Below are 6,000 nucleotides of genomic sequence, written 5' to 3'. Positions count from 1 at the left end.
AATTTGGGGAATTATGAGATTTGGCGATTGGGTAGAGAATACAGTCTTCGACTGGTCTAATTTAAAAAAAATTGTCAACTTGTGACCGACTTCGATTCACTTTTTCTCAAAGCTGGTCTGCAACTTCATTGCCTCCATGGTTGAAGAAAGAGCTCTTCTGATGTCTGCTTCATCATGACTTCGAGTAGCCAGCCGGCCCGGTCCCAAGGCCCGGTTTGGCTGTCACTCGATATCCTAGACTTGAGTCTGGGTTGAAGTAGACATCGTCATTTAAATAACTTATTCATGTTATTCTGTATGAATTACCCATGTGTCTTGTATTTTGTATTTTCTTATTCTAAAATTTGTAACTTTATTAAATTAGGGAATTTCATCCCGGAATTTCAATGTAATAAGGATCAATAAAGTATTATGCCATCAGTGGACGCGGAGCCGTATATGACAGCTATGCTATTATAGATTGCTAATCTCATGAAACCTGCATACCCCTAATATCGAACATATTTTCTAAAACATTTGAATATTGAAATTTTTTGTTTACATGTTTTTATATAGACCGCTTGTAGCCGCCGGCCCTACTCAGATCGTAGATAGCTTCGTCATTCCACTAGCATCCCCATGTCAGGGTCTGACTTTTATATCAGACTTCCAAATCGTGTATACATCCGCCATTTAACCGAATAATCCGATTTACTTATCATTTCTATTTATGCCTGCCGCTCCTGATATAATCATACATCCTTTACTATTACAATACCTCTTATCATGATATTCAATGCAATATAACATTTCGACGTTCAAATAGAGGTCATTATATAATCACAGGGAGCCATTCTACATCTTTATGAATAATATTTTGCCAAATAGCTTGTATGTGTACACATAAACCTGTGACGTTTTGCACATCGATTTACGGTTGTCGTTTGTAAAATGACGCTGAATGGTTAACATTGTTTAGGTTTCATAATGGTAACGTTTTATAAGGCGTCAAAAAAAAAATACTGGAAAATTATCAAATTGTATAAAATAATACAATTGAACCATCTGAAGTGTTCAAACCAATTGATTATTATAGGCTTAATCTAACGAAGACTCATTTTAATGATTCATCCATAATCAATTAAGGTTTACTCCATAGTGGACCCATAACTCTGAATTCTATAAAAATACATTGACAAAATATTAGAATACTATTATCTACACTAGGCGCCTGCCTGAGCGCTGGCTGTCGACTGTGTAGATCACCGACTACTTCCACAGAACGCATGCAGACAAAAATAAAACCGAATACAATGAATATACGAAAAATAGCACATTAACATAATCACCGGAGGCTAATTATAGCTTTACCCCAAACATGAAATAATCACAGAATCGCTTGAAGAAAACTCGCTTATTTCAGATTTATCGATAGAGTCCTGTCTAGTATCTATACATTTCAGTTTCTGGTCCCGAGTTTCTTTGGAAGAATCAGCTCTGAATAAACTGTTCATGTCGACGACGATGATGTTGAGATTTTCTTGAACACTTTTATTATTGAGACTGTTTTTGAAATACAGTCCACGTGTTTGAGGAACTTAAGTTATAATTCCTCGAGCACACCTGGCATTTCGTATAATTGTTGTATGAGAGTAAACATAATTGTTAGAAACTCTTTGTTTGTTTAGTTAATTAGCTACTCTGAACTTAATTTGTTCACCAGTCAGTGGTTGTGATGCTATGTTCTGCCGATTCTTAAGATTCACTATGCTTGGATTTGCATTAACTAACACGAACTGACTCTGGCAGTAGACTCTTGGTTGCCAGAGACAATTCACATTAGTGTATGAAAAATCCGCTAATCCACGGTACATCCTTTATTCAGCATCTGGACCACTCTGAATCATTATCAGTAATTACTGGGTTCGAACCCGGGACACCCCTGTACATCCTCTATTCAGCATCAGGACCACTCTGGATCAGTGTCAGTAATTACTGGGTTTCAAACCCGGGACACCCCTGTACATCCTCTATTCAGCATCTGGAGCACTCTGAATCAGTATCAGGAATTACTGGGTTCGAACCCGGGACAACCCTGTACATCCTCTATTCAGCATCAGGACCACTCTGAATCAGTGTCAGTAATTACTGGGTTTCAAACCCGGGACACCCCTAGTGTACATCCTCTATTCAGCAGTAAATCACCCATGATCCCGACCTTCCAGTTAATCACCCCATAGCCCGACCCTACCAGTAAATTACCCATAGCCCGACCCTGCCAGTCGCCCCTGACCTGCAAAAGACCCGGGACAACCCTGTACATCCTCTATTCAGCATCAGGACCACTCTGAATCAGTGTCAGTAATTACTAGGTTTCAAACCCGGGACACCCCTGTACATCCTCTATTCAGCAGTAAATCACCAATGATCCCGACCTTCCAGATAATCACCCCATAAGCCCGACCTTCCAGTAAATTACCCATAGCCCGACCCTGCCAGTCGCCCCTGACCTGCTGCAAATTTTGCTCTCCTAAGCTCAGAATACATTCATTTGATGAATCTGGTTATGAACAAAATATAAGATGTTGTGCTTCATTGATGTATCGTTTGTTAGATTTAGCCGCTGAAATCACCACGAGCTCTTCACTTGAAGGTAGAGGATTTTTGCCCATCCTCCCCCAGGGAGGGATTCGAGCCTGATGGCATCGAGATTGCCACAGTATAGACTGGTTGCCTGTCCCATTCAATATGGGAAGATAGAGACCGGTAACCAGTCTATGGTGGCAGCACCGTACGGTCACCTAGCGGAATTTCTGTGAACTAATGTAATACCTTGGAGTCACGATTGATTAATAAAACACTTTAAAATAATCGAATAACGCACCATTTCCACCTTTAAAACTATTAATGAACAGACAGCGCTCTAAATAAACATTTCATATCATCTTTCCGCATTATTACATTAGTTCACAGAAACTCCGCTAGGTGAACGTATGGTGCTGCCACTTTGTTGCGTTGATTTTGACTGGTTACCGGACGAGTACAGGGAACCAGTCTACGTTTGATTGACATATGACAGATTGTCAACTCGTAATAAAAACATACTCGATAGATTGAGCCTCAATGAAATATAATATGAAACACTTTTGTGATCGAATATTCATATATTTATTGCTTCGAGAACATTTAGAACAGCCACATATAACACTTTTTCATACAAAATAAAGTTAGGAATTAGAAAAAAGTTCCTGTCCAAATAAAGTTCTCTGATAGTTAATACTCTAGCTTTCAGTCGCATGCAAATTATGAGAATAGATAAAAAAATTATATAAGTCAATAGGAATAATAGCAGATAGTAATCACCCACATAATCATAATCATAATCATACAAATATGAAACAAGAAAATTAACTATAATAAATTATTTGACGCCTGCGAAAAAATGTAGAATTTCTGGGATAAGCTAATGTGGAATTGCAAATTTGAAATCGAAGTTTTAAGAAATTTGGGGAATTATGAGATTTGGCGATTGGGTAGAGAATACAGTCTTCGACTGGTCTAATTTAAAAAAAATTGTCAACTTGTGACCGACTTCGATTCACTTTTTCTCAAAGCTGGTCTGCAACTTCATTGCCTCCATGGTTGAAGAAAGAGCTCTTCTGATGTCTGCTTCATCATGACTTCGAGTAGCCAGCCGGCCCGGTCCCAGGGCCCGGTTTGGCTGTCACTCGATATCCTAGACTTGAGTCTGGGTTGAAGTAGACATCGTCATTTAAATAACTTATTCATGTTATTCTGTATGAATTACCCATGTGTCTTGTATTTTGTATTTTCTTATTCTAAAATTTGTAACTTTATTGAATTAGGGAATTTTATCCCGGAATTTCAATGTAATAAGGATCAATAAAGTATTATGCCATCAGTGGACGCGGAGCCGTATATGACGGCTATGCTATTATAGATTGCTAATCTCATGAAACCTGCATACCCCTAATATCGAACATATTTTCTAAAACATTTGAATATTGAAATTTTTTGTTTACATGTTTTTATATAGACCGCTTGTAGCCGCCGGCCCTACTCAGATCGTAGATAGCTTCGTCATTCCACTAGCATCCCCATGTCAGGGTCTGACTTTTATATCAGACTTCCAAATCGTGTATACATCCGCCATTTAACCGAATAATCCGATTTACTTATCATTTCTATTTATGCCTGCCGCTCCTGATATAATCATACATCCTTTACTATTACAATACCTCTTATCATGATATTCAATGCAATATAACATTTCGACGTTCAAATAGAGGTCATTATATAATCACAGGGAGCCATTCTACATCTTTATGAATAATATTTTGCCAAATAGCTTGTATGTGTACACATAAACCTGTGACGTTTTGCACATCGATTTACGGTTGTCGTTTGTAAAATGACGCTGAATGGTTAACATTGTTTAGGTTTCATAATGGTAACGTTTTATAAGGCGTTAAAAAAAAAATACTGGAAAATTATCAAATTGTATAAAATAATACAATTGAACCATCTGAAGTGTTCAAACCAATTGATTATTATAGGCTTAATCTAACGAAGACTCATTTTAATGATTCATCCATAATCAATTAAGGTTTACTCCATAGTGGACCCATAACTCTGAATTCTATAAAAATACATTGACAAAATATTAGAATACTATTATCTACACTAGGCGCCTGCCTGAGCGCTGGCTGCCGACTGTGTAGATCACCGACTACTTCCACAGAACGCATGCAGACAAAAATAAAACCGAATACAATGAATATACGAAAAATAGCACATTAACATAATCACCGGAGGCTAATTATAGCTTTACCCCAAACATGAAATAATCACAGAATCGCTTGAAGAAAACTCGCTTATTTCAGATTTATCGATAGAGTCCTGTCTAGTATCTATACATTTCAGTTTCTGGTCCCGAGTTTCTTTGGAAGAATCAGCTCTGAATAAACTGTTCATGTCGACGACGATGATGTTGAGATTTTCTTGAACACTTTTATTATTGAGACTGTTTTTGAAATACAGTCCACGTGTTTGAGGAACTTAAGTTATAATTCCTCGAGCACACCTGGCATTTCGTATAATTGTTGTATGAGAGTAAACATAATTGTTAGAAACTCTTTGTTTGTTTAGTTAATTAGCTACTCTGAACTTAATTTGTTCACCAGTCAGTGGTTGTGATGCTATGTTCTGCCGATTCTTAAGATTCACTATGCTTGGATTTGCATTAACTAACACGAATTGACTCTGGCAGTAGACTCTTGGTTGCCAGAGACAATTCACATTAGTGTATGAAAAATCCGCTAATCCACGGTACATCCTTTATTCAGCATCTGGACCACTCTGAAGAATCAGTATCAGTAATTACTGGGTTCGAACCCGGGACACCCCTGTACATCCTTTATTCAGCATCTGGACCACTCTGAATCAGTGTCAGTAATTACTGGGTTTCAAACCCGGAACACCCCTAGTGTACATCCTCTATTCAGCAGTAAATCACCCATGATCCCGACCTTCCAGTTAATCACCCCATAGCCCGACCCTACCAGTAAATTACCCATCATAGCCCGACCCTGCCAGTCGCCCCTGACCTGCAAAAAACCCGGGACAACCCTGTACATCCTCTATTCAGCATCAGGACCACTCTGAATCAGTGTCAGTAATTACTAGGTTTCAAACCCGGGACACCCCTGTACATCCTCTATTCAGCAGTAAATCACCAATGATCCCGACCTTCCAGTTAATCACCCCATAGCCCGACCCTACCAGTAAATCACCCATAGCCCGACCCTACCAGTAAATCACCCCATAGCCCGACCTTCCAGTAAATCACCCCATAGCCCGACCCTACCAGTAAATCACCCCATAGCCCGACCTTCCAGTAAATCACCCCATAGCCCGACCCTACCAGTAAATTACCCATAGCCCGACCCTGCCAGTCACCCCTGACCTGCTGCAAATTTTGCTCTCCTAAGCTCGGAATAC

This window comes from Tubulanus polymorphus, chromosome 7 (assembly GCF_964204645.1).
Source record: "Tubulanus polymorphus chromosome 7, tnTubPoly1.2, whole genome shotgun sequence".
NCBI classification, from domain to species: domain Eukaryota; kingdom Metazoa; phylum Nemertea; class Palaeonemertea; order Tubulaniformes; family Tubulanidae; genus Tubulanus; species Tubulanus polymorphus.
Note: the sequence above shows the minus strand (reverse complement) of the source record.